A 13,955-nucleotide genomic window follows, 5' to 3' on the forward strand; every position below is an offset into this window, starting at 1 on the left:
ATCTATCCTTGATGTATTATAGGGCTTCGGTTATAATCCCATTGAAGCATTTGCACAATGCGTTGAATTTTTGAGCACAGCAAAAGATCTGTTGACGGTATAAAATGTTGCAGTTCATTTTGAAAACAACGATTTACCTGGGAGACAAAAAGAAGAACTTTAACTGAAAGAAACTTTTCTACCAGGTTTTTTTTAAATTTTAAGACAACTAGCTTAAGACAGAGCTAGCTTATTTTGAGTATTCCACGAGCTCTTTTATAAGCAATAATTTGAAGCATTCTTTGCTAATTATGAGCACCGACAATGGCGCGGAAATAGAAAATTATATTACAAACTTCAGCAACTTTTGTCCAAGAATCTCTCCACGAACTTCTCAAAAACTTTTTCTAGGAATTCCTACAGAACTATCTCCAAGAATTATTTCAAGACTTCGTTCAGAAAATATCCCAGGGTTTCTTTTACAGTTTTTTTTAAGGAGATACCCAGAGATAAACAAGCATTCCTTAAGCATGCTTTTTCTGAAATTAACTCTTCATAAATTTCTCCAGGGATCCTTTCCGAAACTTCATTAAGGATTTGCATAGAAGGTCATCCACGGATTTCTCCAAGACTTCCTACTGGTTTATTTTCCTTGGGACCTTACTGCATGTCCGGTATTCTTCTGAGACTCCAACAGATAATCCCCCAGGGGTTCCTTCAGTAATTTCTACAAAAAAAAATTCTAGCAATCCTTTTTGTAACTTCTGCAGGGCTTCCTCCAGAAATTCCTCCGGACCGTGCCGGATGAAGCTAAAACAAATTTAATTTTCTTCTTCTGTCACAATACTGATTGACTCGTCAAACGCGGGGATGTTTAAAAATAAATAAAAAAAAAACACTAAATTCATCGGATTTTTTCTCGCGACTCAGATTTCACCTTGATTTTTTTAATTCAATACATTGTTTTTTCCCTCTCAAAATGCTAATATCCGACTTAAATTTTCCTTGACGTGGGGTGTGACATAAGATAAAATCAATATTTGAGTCAGTCTTGACATTCCCTCCGCCTATTGTAAGATTTTTTGTATGAGAACCCAAATAGCTTTGTATGGAATGCAAGATTTCTCAACCCCCCCCCCCCCAACTTCCCCCATAAACACTTACGTAATAAATGGACAGACCCTAATGGGGCCCCGAAAGCTAAATTGCATGAGCATGAGCATTGGTGACCGTAAACTTCGTAGTTGCTACTCCATGATTGACCAGAGCTAGCGTAGAGAACCAACAGATGAGGCTTGGGATTAGCACAACATCCTCAAAGTACAGTACACGTTCCGAGAACTCTAACTTTATTGGGGTCAATAATGGCGCCAGCCACGTCCTTACGGTCAACCAGGGAAGCGAAGGAATGTTAGTTTAACAACCGTTGCACATATGCAATCAATTGTGACACGCCACAATTTAGAAGAATGGTGAGACCCTGAAGATTCAGAATAGAAATTTTGAGGATGTCTTATGTAACGAGAAAGATCTTGCGTCACCTCGCAATTAGGAGGACTGGTGAATCATTACACAATGTGACTTGCTTTCATTACCATGAAATCGAGATATTTAATCTCTTTCGGTGATTTCTTCAAAAGCTCCCCCAGGAGTTTGTCAAGGATTTCCTACAGGAGTTTTTTCAGTATCTTCACCAGGGATTTCTTTAGAAATTTCTTTGATCTTGCCTCTAAAAATTCCTGAGAGAATCCTCTAAAATTTTTTGTTGAAATTTTTCAGAGACTCTCGGAGGAGTATCTACAAAAATTCTTGAAAGAATTCCTACAGAGATTCCGGCAAAACATTCTCTAGAGATGCCTGCATGAGTTTTTCCAGAGAAGGTTGCAGGAACTTCTCCAAAGTATTTTTTTCAACGATTTTTGCAGGGATAGTTTCAGAGATTCAGACAAGCTACGTTTCAATGCGAAAATTTAGCCAGAAACAAAAATAAGAAGCTATTTTAAAAAGTAACGGACATACAAACTTGGTATCTTTGAGTTTTTGAGAACAACATTTTCTACAACTCCTATGAAGGCAGCAACCCGGTATCTGGAAAAAATAATAAGTGTTCTATCTCACTTTTGGGTGGATTGATTATTAATATCAACAACAGCTTAAAAGAAGCGCGTTTTTTAAGTGAGAAACTTCCTTGAAGATGCCATGATGCTAAACAGCATGTTTAAATTAGCCACTATGTAATGCAGTAGTTCAGGTTTCAGGGATTTCCAAACTTCTCCAGTTAGTGGCCCACTTTTATAAGCAAAACAATTTGACGACCCACCTGCTTTTATTTTGATAGAAATAATTATTTCAGGAAATTATTTTTGCAATTAACATGTGAGTGGCTCCAAACAAATTAAAAAAAATCTGAAAGAAAATCGCCCAGAAATTCTTCTTTCTCGAGCATTCCGGTTCATTTATAGCCATATTTTAGAATTTTGGCAAACATTTTGAGTTTTTCATAAGTTATTTTTTTAAAGAAACTTTAAAGTTAAAGTTGCAATTTTATGAATCCCAGGACTGGTAGCAAGTCACTGTTTACTGATTTTGTCACTTTTTTTTGGGTTGGTCACTAAAAAGTCTCTTTTTTCTAGGTCAGGTCACTAAAGTCACTATTTTCACCTGAAAAGTCATTTTTATTTTACTTTTTTGGGATGTTGAAAAAATATGGATTGAAAAATATCCAAAAATGTTAAACTATTAAATGATGCCACAATAAAAAAGTCAAAATTCCCCCATACAAAGCGTCCCATACAAAAAAATGTCTCCCTGGGAAATGGATCCCTGGGAGACATTTAAAAAAATTGGCAACTACTATCTGCTATCCTTCATTTCCAATCAAGTTGTCGGCAGTGATTGAAATTTTCCAATCACCATATTGGCCATTAAATACCTCTGAGGACATTTGGTCGTTATGACCGCTTTTCTCGGTAGATCAATCACAGCTTAATTTAATCTGGTCTTAGATTTCTCAGTGAAGCGTGTGTTTGGAATCTATTTTGTTAATTAGAACAGGCATCTTCATACACATAAGCCCAAAAATATGCAATGCCCTTGTAATTTCATAGTGTTGAAACTGTTGTGTTCAAAATTGTTTATTTAAATTTTTAAAACAGCTCAAATTCTGAGAGCGCACCATGCACGGCACAACCAAAAGGCCTTGAATATTCTTAAAAGACCATTACAGATATTGGCGGACCTCTATATTCCTTTGCGGAATTATTAAATTACGGACCTTCACAGACCTGTACAAGTACTGGTTGTTTGTGGACTGGACACAAAGGTTTACATTCCATGCAGATCTTGTAAGATCTGTACCATCTGTACAGTTCAATACAATCAAGAATACAATACTTGTTAAAAGGTCATTGGTCTGGGGCGTATATGGTAATCATTCGTACAATACTAGTTTCACATGTAGATCCTGTACCTACACTTCATGGAGTTTTGGGACGACCTAGATAATATGTAGAACTGAAAGTAGTAGAACTGTTGTGGAAATGTTCAAAACATATGCCTTAAAAACAACATCAATAGCACCCAATCACTGTACGTGTACATCGAAACAACGATTTGGGATTTTTCGACTGGAACTGGATCTTATTGCGTAGAAACGGTTATCTCAGTCTTAATTTACGACGATTTATTTTATTCTACCCGACATCGAAACAACTTTTATAGATATTAGAGGACTGAGTTCCAAAGAGTTTGGAGACCTTAGAAGTATTCATGACATGTTCAACATGCTTTTCATATATTTAAGACACAAACCCTACGAATAGGGGCAAGGCATTATAAAACTAAAGCAAACATATTGTTGGTCACCTGTTTGTATGGGGCCGCCCCATGGTGCGTCGATGAGAGTGCAGGCCTAATAGCGAATCGCTATTTAGTGACTTGGTCACTATTTTAAGTCCCAACATAAAATTAACCACTTCTCCCAGAATGACTGTAACTACATGTTATGAAAATTTTACCAGAAACTATGAGACAATTTAAATAAATTAGTAAATATGAGACATTTTAAGTAAATTACGAATTATATTATATTTTCTTAGGGTAGTCGAAAAAATGTTGTTTTTTTTTTCTTGCAACTCTTCCAAGAGGGTACGTAGAGAAATATTTCAAGAATTTCATCAACATTTCTTAAGGACTGTATCGGAAATTAACTATAAACATTCAAAATGCTCTATCTCGACGCGCGGTTGGTCTTTTCATTCCGGTTCTTCTATGAAATCTTCACAATATAGTTAAGTTTAGAACAGCTTGAAGAAATTTGGAAAATGTTTAGTATTATTGAAAATATGGTTCTATGAGTATACCACACAAAATAACAATCTGTACAAACTGCATTTTTAAATTTTTTTGTAACGTTTCAAACATTTGTAGCGAAAAAAATTTCTACGGGGAAAAATCTGGAAAATAATGATTATTACTAGCAGTTATGTACACATAACATATCACTCAAAACCGACTTTTAAAATTCTTATTTTGGATAGAAAAACCTCCAACATTAAGAATATGGTCTATCCTAAAAAACACCTGTTTTTTGGTCGAACTTTGACGCTCTGTTTTAAATATCTTCAGAGGTTATACAATTCCGTTCTCTGGTAGAACAACCTCTTCAAAAGATTTTAATACATACCCAATCAAAAAAAAATGCAAATTTTCAACTTTATGTATTTTTTATTTGCGCAATCGTTCTTTGAAGACGCATAAAAAAAGAGTTCCTCGAAAAATGGCCTATTTTTCATTTTAAGGAATTGCCCTAAACTGCTGAGGGAATTTTTCTTGATTAAAAAAAATTTCCTATATCATGAGCATTCTGGAAAAGAATATATTTGCGCAAAAATAGAGAACAAATTGATTATTTTCCCACAATTTTTGCAATTTTAAATTTTCAGGAGGTGTTCAAAATTTTAAAAACATATGTGCAATCTTTGAGATAAAAGTCCAAGTAAAATGATTATTTTTTGAAAATCAGAACTGCCATTCTTTATTTAATAGATTTATATAGTATCTCGAAAAATAAAGTTATGTTTATTTCGAACAGATTATATTTCAGGCAATTGTGAACGTTCATAATTAATTTCCGATACGGTCCTTAATTACTTTCTGTTATTTGTTTTCACATTTTTTTTTATGTTGAGAGAATTCTTGCAAAAATATTCAAGAAATCATATTTGAGAAATTCTTGCTCAAATTTATTCACACATTTTTTAAGCATTTGTCTATCTACATGGTGAAATTCATGACAGAAAACATCCAACAAGTTCTCCAAGAGTTTTATAAGAAAATTCCGTATTCGATGCACTGCCACAAAGCATGAAGTTTGTAATATTTTTTATTTATTTTTTCTTGACCGAATTTTCTGTAGAAATTTTAACAAATATCACTCAAAAATGTTCAATTTAAATCGGTCTACAAGTACAAAAAAATAACCGCAATTATGTTCATAGAATACTATTCAGAATCTTGTTTAATAAACTTCCGTGTGTGTGTCTTCTTTAATTCCTCAGATAAAATTGCCAAAATTTCTTTATCAACCTGGACATCCGTCAAAACTTTTTCTAAAAGCTTCATCAAGAATTTTGCCAGAAATTCCATCAATTTTGCCTAAAGGGTTTCTATCGGAACCGACTAAAGATTAATGTAGGCACATCCATTTACATTCATGCCATGCCCATCTAGTTCTGCACAATATATGCTAGAAAATTGAAAATTGTTGTACAATTTTAGGAATGGAGCATGAAAGTTTTTCTTGAAAATTTTCATTATGCGGTACCCCAGGGTTTTCTGAATCAAATTCGTCCTACAATGTTTCCTCACTAAGCATATTTTAGTGCCAAAAGTCACCAAAATAACTATTTTGACCATTAGTTCTTGCTACCAGCCCTGGAATCCGCAGAATCTTAAGAGTACCTTAAAAATCAAACCAAAACAGCTTAAAAGTCCTCATTTCTGCACATTACAGAAATTGAGATAAAATTTTTAGAAACTAATCGAATTATCTCAAAGATTTTAAGGACAAACGACATTTCATCGAGTTCAACAATAAAACAATCTGTGAAAATAATAATAAAATAATTTTAGGTTCAAACTTTCATAACCCACTAGAAATTAGCCCGCCGGTTTAAGAAATCTTATAAACATCCCTCCGTAAAAGCACCACTTTTCGAGAAAGCTTTGGCGACTTTTTGTGAAATTTTGACGGTAGCTGCACAATTCCTAAATCGCCGTGGTATACCTTGGTAATTTGGAAATTTCAAAATTTCAAATCATTGCCCATTGCCCAGAAGGGGAGTGTCAGGCAATCAGAAACGCTGAAATTCAGAGAAGGGAAGTACAATTTGATTTTTTGTCAAAGCCTTTTATTATTGACGAACTTCAAGCCAATTCATCCAGTGATTGGCAGCACCCTGTCAGCATCAAATAAGATTTTGTGGGTGTGAAGACATTGTTCTTTCAAGCATTTTTTTGTTCACAATTTATCTAGACTAACATTGGATTTTTTTTAAATCAGTGTAACTCAAAAACGACAAGAAAATGAATGCCTCAAAATAAAAAAAAAATAAATAAAAAAATATAAAATTTACGATTTTTTTTTCTGAAGATAGAAATATGACTGCCTAAAAGTTCACCAAATATTGCAAGATGGGCACTTTTTAGAAAAATAAATAATAATAAAAATATCTTACAACAAAATATTCATGACATCATTTTTAGCGTGTTTATTGCAAACTCATACAGTAATGGTCCCAGAATCGCTTCTGAATCCAATAACACTTAACGGACATGATTAACTGCACTTATTGGACAGATTTGCAAAAAAAATCATCTGGACTGCAATTGGAGAAGGGTCAAAATCATTTAATTTCCATTATATGAATTTAACACATAAGAAGAAAACTTATGAGTTTAACCAAGTTTTTTGGGCCTTGTTCTTCCCTTTTTTTGATTTTAATGGATGAGACACGTTGCCATATAAAACTAGAATTAATAGCTTCGTTTGTGTCATAACTGTTTTTTTATCCAGTGGGTGTTTTTTTTTTAATATTTTTTACATACAGGGGATGGCCAAAATGTTTGGGATAGGCAACTTTTTTTCTCCCACAAAAAAAATCAACATGCTGTAACTTTTCATAGAGTGCATCAAAAAATCTCAAATTTTGACTGTTTGTCAACCTATTATATGAGCATCATTGGTACAAATTTGGGCTCGATTGATTAATTTTTCGCGAAGTTAGAACCGTTCGGGTAAAACATTATTTTTTAGACAATTTTTTGAACTGTCATATCCTGGAAACTAGTGAACCGAATTGAATAAATTTTTTAGCGTTTATCAACAATATATTGATACTTAATACGACGTTATAAAATGTAATATTTTCTCACGGCGAATTAAGTTATACCGGGTTGAATTTTTTACCCATATAGAGAAAAATAAGTGAAATTTACAATACCACACAAAAATTATAAACTGTGTTCTTTCTTCAATCTAAATAGGCTCTGATATATCTGATTAGAGATAAATTGAGAACAGAAGTGGAAAATCTCTGGATATCAACACTAAAATTAATTGACATTGATGTAAAAAATATACATTTTTCGAGAAAAATCCTAAAAGTGTCAATCCATGATAACTTTTTTTAACGTTTAAAAAGTACCAATGTTTTAATAGTTTGTGAAGCATTTACATATTGTTAGTGCACGTTCAAAATTTCATTCAATTCGGTTCACTGGTTTCCGAGATATGACAGGTCTAAAATGAGTTGTCTAAAAAAAGGGGTTTTACCTGAACGGTTATTACTTTGCGAAATAATAATCAATCGAGCCCAAATTTGTACCAATGATGCACATATAATAGGTTGACAAACAGTCAAAATTTGAGTTTTTTTGATGCGCTCTATGAAAAGTTATAGCATGTTGAACTTTTTTGTGAGAGAAAAAAAAGTTGCCTATCCCAAACATTTTGGCCATCCCCTGTACATGTGTACACATTAGAGTGGGTCAACGTTGTATGGAGAAAATTTAAATTTGATCGTATCAACCCGGAACAAAGCTTCTTCAATCTATATTAGCATCCAAAACAACTGTGCAAAATTTGGGAGCGATTGGTTGCGTCCCCGTATTCCGCATTGCGATTGAAATTTGTATGGAAGTTAGTATGGGAAATCGTCCTTTTTTGCATTTTACTCATAAGTTGAATTCTTTTGTCTAATACCATGTAACTAATGACGTTAAAGTATAGCCTATTATATGCCGAAAAACTTTTCCGAAGACCGCAAAGTGATCCGACGCTTGTGAAAAAAGTAATTCGTTTGGTAACTTAGGTCAAAAATTGAGATTTTATTATTGATGTTATTCCTTTACATGTTAAATGTTAAGCACCACCGGGCAGTCTGTACGTTACAACTTTTTCCACAAGTGTCGGAATACTTTGCGGTCTTCGGCAAAGTTTTTGGGCATATTATAGGTAATACTTTAACGTCATTAGTTAGATCGTTTTAGACAAAAAACTTCAATATATGAGAAAAATGCAAAAAAGTACGTTTTCCCATACAAAATTCCATACAAATTTCAATCGCAAAGCGGAATACGAAGAAGCAACCAATCGCTCTCAAATTTTGCACAGTTGCTTTGGATGCTAAAACAAATCGAAAAAGCTTTGTTCCAAAAAATCGACTTTGTTGACCCAGTCTAGTACACATAAATATTAAACAGCTTTATATGATTGATTCCCTAATCCATCTTAAAAGTCAATTGGATTCTGAAAGAGTTTTGCCAACTCTGAAGACGAGTTGACGTTCGTCTATTGCAGCTTTATGTGACTTCAGTCTTTTGACATTTCTAGCGTTTTGTATTGAACCCTACAACTCCCGTGCAAAAGTTTGGGGTCACCCCCTCAAAAACATGGAAATGTTTTTCGGTCATATATCAGTCATCTTTCCTTTAATCCACTCGTTCTTAGACTCTATCGAAAGATAAAGAGTTAGATTTGATTCGTAGGTACTTTTCACAAATTTTATATGATATTTTTAGTATAAAAAGTTTACCTAAACTTACATGTTTTTCCTAAATCTATAAGAAAAATTGTTTTCCGTGTAATTCAAAATAGAGCCGACCAAATTTTAAAATTAAAGTTGCATTAGAACCCTATTTCTATCCTTATTGAGAGCCATTCATTAGATTTTAGCGGAAAAAATCATAACATAATTTAAATTATCGAACTAGGTTTAAACGTCACCGTGCAAAAGTTTGGGGTCACCCCTTAGTATGCTGCATCGTGCAAAAGTTTGGGGTCACCTTCCAAATGAAGTGTGAGTCGGATTTTTGTTCAAATCGTCATTTTTTTGGCGCAACTTCAATTTTTTCTTTGATAGTTGAATGGCAAGACAAATGAATGGTTATGAAATGTTCATATACTAAGTTCTAAACTAAGTTAAAGTAGAAAATGGTAAATAAAGCCCATAGAAATCAGTTAAGTACGTTATATAAAGTGCGAAAGAGGATGGAAGTGAGATGAAAATGACTGATTCGTGAATTCTACCCTATATAACTGTAAGTATTATAACCACAAACATACCATTACCCCAAAATTCATAAGTTTCAGGAATGTTACACATTTTAATTTAAATGGCATTTTCATCAAAAAGTTATCCCTTTGCTTTGCCACCAAAACCCAAAATCTCGAATGTGATAGTACATTCGGAGAAATGACATTCGTTGTAATGGTTATTGGGTTAATGGTGTATTTGTGGTTTTAACACATACAGTTATACAGGAGAGAATTCACGAATTAGTCATTGTTATCTCACTTCTATCCTCTTTCGCACTTTATATAATGAACTTAGCTGATTTAGAATGGATTTTATATACTATTTTCTACCTTAACATAGTCTATAACTTAGTTTATGAACATTTCATAACCATTCTGTGTCTTGCCATTCATCTGTCATAGAAGGAATTGGAGTTGCTCCAAAAAAAAAATGACGATTTGGATAAAAATCCGACTTAGACTTCATTTGAAAGGTGACCCCAAACTTTTGCACGATGCAGCATACTAAGGGGTGACCCCAAACTTTTGCACGGTGACGTGTAAACCTAATTCGATAATTTAAATTATGTTATGAATTTTTCCGCTAAAATCTAATGAATGGCTCTCAAAGAGGATAAAAATAGGGTTCTAATTTTAATTTTAAAATTTGTTCGACCAACTTTCGAATTACACGGAAAACAATTTTTCGTACAGATTTAGGAAAAATATGTAAGTTTAGGTAAACTTTTTATACTAAAAACTTCATATGAAATTTGTGAAAAGTACCTACGAATCAAATCTAACTCTTTATCTTTCGATAGAGTCTAAGAAAGAATGGATTAAATGAAAGATGATTGAGATATGACCGAAAAACATTTCCATGTTTTTGAGGGGGTGACCCCAAACTTTTGCACGGGAGTGTATATAATTTTGGCCTTATGTGTTCCAGCCTTTCGCATGTAACCCATTTTTTTCAAATTTAAAACTATTTCGAGTATTTTTTTAACTCAAAATACCAAGCAAAATACCCAAAATAATGTTAAATTAGGCTCAAACTGGGAAATAATTGTCGATACACTTAGCCTACGTTATTTTTTTATGCACACTATAATAGTAAAAAAATGAAAATGTTAATATGTATTCAATTATGATCTTCGAATTATTTACACTCTGATACCACTAGTTTACAAAATAAAATGAAAATCGTGAACTTCTGTCAACGACCCACTTTTTTGAAGCACAATTTAGCGCTGATTTCGAAACCGACCTTCAAAAATTTTTAAGAAGAACAGTTTTTGAGTTTAAGCTCAATATTGAGTTTTACTACTTTTAAAAATATGAAATTTACTAAAATTGAAATATCTTGCACATTCTTCGACCAATTTTAAATCTTTTTCCATAAATTAAAAGCTGAATATAATAGGGTATTCGTTCCCTTCTTATGCATGTGGCTCCCATTTTCATCCTACGAAAAACAAAGGATTGAAGCGCTGTTTGTTTTGTTTCTTATTTTTGTATTTTTTGTTAGAAGTGAGCACCCATGAAAACAAAAAGAACGGAATCAATCGGTGCCGCAATCGCTTGTTTTCGAATAGGATGAATATGGGAGCGTGAGATTACTGATGGCACACATACCCTACCATTCGATCATTTGAATGCAGGTTTTGCGTCAGATTGATGAAATTCAAGATATTGGCGAGTTTTAGGGACAATCTCCTTAAATTTTATCAAAATTTCCAAAAATATATTAGGAAATGTATTTTTTCAATAAGGAATCAACAATTTAAAAATTATTTTTCAACGTTTATTTGACATATCATATGTAGGCGAGTTACAGTAAAAATATCAGCTCAATCGGAGCTTAAGTAGAATGAGATGTGTGAAGTGAGCGACGTTGCTTAAAAATAGAACAAAAATCGATTTCAAACCATCAACCTTGTATGGAAATTCGAAAAAAAAAAATCCGCTCTACTGTATTTTTTTTCCTTCGCGTTTTCGAACTTAGGGCATGATTCTACACCAAAAATGATCATCAGCTTACCGAGTTCAAAAATGATGTAAACTAGTGTACTATTATAGTATGCCGTCTTGCGCAAGTGGTGTTATATCTTTATAAAGATCAGGATACTCCATTTAAGTACATTACAGTCACCAAAACAATTATGAAGCACTTGTTGTATTCAAACAAACTAAACAGGTACATACTCATCTTCATGAATCGTCATCATGTAGATACCACCTGTTCATCCCGCCATAGGTATCTCCCATATGACGCACGTGAGTTGACGGACGTTGCGTTGCAATCCGAAACCTTGAGCTCGCAGTCTCTAATCGCGGCTCCTACGTCTATAAACTAAACACACATGAGCGGCACCGCGCGATAGTTTTTTCCACCCTGATTGTGCATGACGAATGAATAGTACATAAAGCTGAGCAGTAGCATTTCAGGTGCAAATGGAACGCATTTGTACCGCAAACATGCACCCATCCATCCATCTAGAGGGTCTTGTCCGGGATTTCCCGGGACAAAAATCCCGGGATATCCCGGGATCTGAAAAATCCCGAATCCCGGGATATTTTTCCAAAATTCCCGGGATTTCCCGAAAATTAAAAATTAGGAATAATTTGTTCTACTAAAACCTAACTTTTTATTTGAAATCTTTTTTTTATCAATGTTGCCTTTTTTCAATAAATTCTGCGCTATCTGGCAGGTATAATTTTCTTTATTTCAAGTTTTTGATGAAATTCTTTCTGATTATTTAAAGGTTTTTTGGCAGAGTTTATGTCATTATTTTTTCAATTATGTGGCGTTACATTAAAATTATAATAAAACGGAACAACTGGCAGAATATCGGAATGCGGAATTCCAAGCTATTACTAGGTTATCCTGGTAGTGTTTCTTAAATTGATGTCCATGTTCAACATTTGAAGTAGTAGATTTTACATACATTTTTTTCAACTTCTGCAAAGTTCTTTCAAATGCAAATATTCTACTACCCTGAGTAATTGCTGGGCACATTAAATTATGAGGAAAATTCGCATAATTTTCAGAGGCAAACGGATAAATAATTCCTTACTTCTGTGGGACTTTGATAAATCCATGGAATATTTTAGGACGATTTCTTCTTAAGCCTAGGTGAAATTTCCTGCGGAATTCATTTGCATCTTCAGAGCAAGAATCGCGAAAGATAATTCAAGTGATTATTATTATTATTATTATTATTTATTTTATTTCAAAATTTTGAAAAAGGGAAAACCCCCTTTGAATGATTTCTTTAGATGATTCAAGTGATAATTTTGACGAAATTACTGCAGAAATTTCTGCGAAGGTAAAAGCTCAGCCTGGCGAGCAGGCCAGATTTTTTTTTTGGCTGAAGTTTTAGAGCATCTTAGAGAAACATAAAATATTGAATTGCAAAAAAATAAATAAAGCGAATTGTGCAATAAAATCGAAAAATATAATGTTGTAGGAATAATAAAAATGTGGAAACTGTTGAAAAAACATCTGAAGAAATTTCTAAAGGTTGTAATCTTGGCAAATGAATCGAAAGAATGATCAATGGAGTTTCAGGATAGAAATTTTAGGAAAGACATCATTTTTTTATTTTTGAAGATATTTATATAAATTTTACTAAAAGTTTGTTCAGGAGAGGGTCTGCCTTGAATTATTCTGTTCTTTTATAGTTTTTTCGATACATCTAATCGGAATTCCGAAATTTGAACATGAATTTATTTCCAATTATTGTTGAATTGTTTCACATATTTTCTTGAGAAAAAACAAAATGTTGACAAAAAAGTCCTAAGAAATTGCCGTTTGAAATTTTCAAATCACCATTCTAACCTTTCTCCATCCTAACTTCGTCATAAAAATATATAATTTGTTTCTAAAAATAACTTAATAGACCTCATGAGTTCATTTAATAATTGCTGCAGAAATTCTATTAAATTTATATTCAATAATTCCTTTAGAAATGTTAATGTAATTTTTTTTGGAATTCCACACAGACCTCATTCACGTGGGATTATAAGGGATTTTTCTGGAAATATCATCAAGCTCTGTCAAAAGCTTCGATCGGATCAATATTGCAGAAAAGCCCAAGTTGACCTACTCCGGAAGAAAATGAGTACTTTATTTGGAAATTTTTAAAATATCTTTGAATGTCTCCAACTGCCTTTATACAATCAAATGTAATGAAGTATGTATTTTATTTCGAATATAATAATTATTAGTTGATCGAATTTGATTGAAAGTGTTTAAAAAATCACTCTATTACTTTTTACATCGTTTTTAGGAAAATATTGATTTTTCCCGGGATCCCGGGAAATCCCGGGATTTGGAAAATAAAAATCCCGAATCCCGGGATTTTTTTCAGTCCGGGAAACAAGACCCTCTACATCC

General features: G+C 33.1%; 1 protein-coding gene across 1 annotated transcript in view; it reads left to right on the plus strand.

Annotated features, from left to right (window-relative positions):
- Positions 1-13,955, plus strand: part of LOC109427669 (uncharacterized) — a 90,928-nt gene that overhangs the window by 66,813 nt on the left and 10,160 nt on the right. The gene's annotated exons all lie outside the window — the stretch shown is intronic.

Source organism: Aedes albopictus, chromosome 2, assembly GCF_035046485.1.
Source record: "Aedes albopictus strain Foshan chromosome 2, AalbF5, whole genome shotgun sequence".
NCBI classification, from domain to species: Eukaryota; Metazoa; Arthropoda; class Insecta; order Diptera; family Culicidae; genus Aedes; species Aedes albopictus.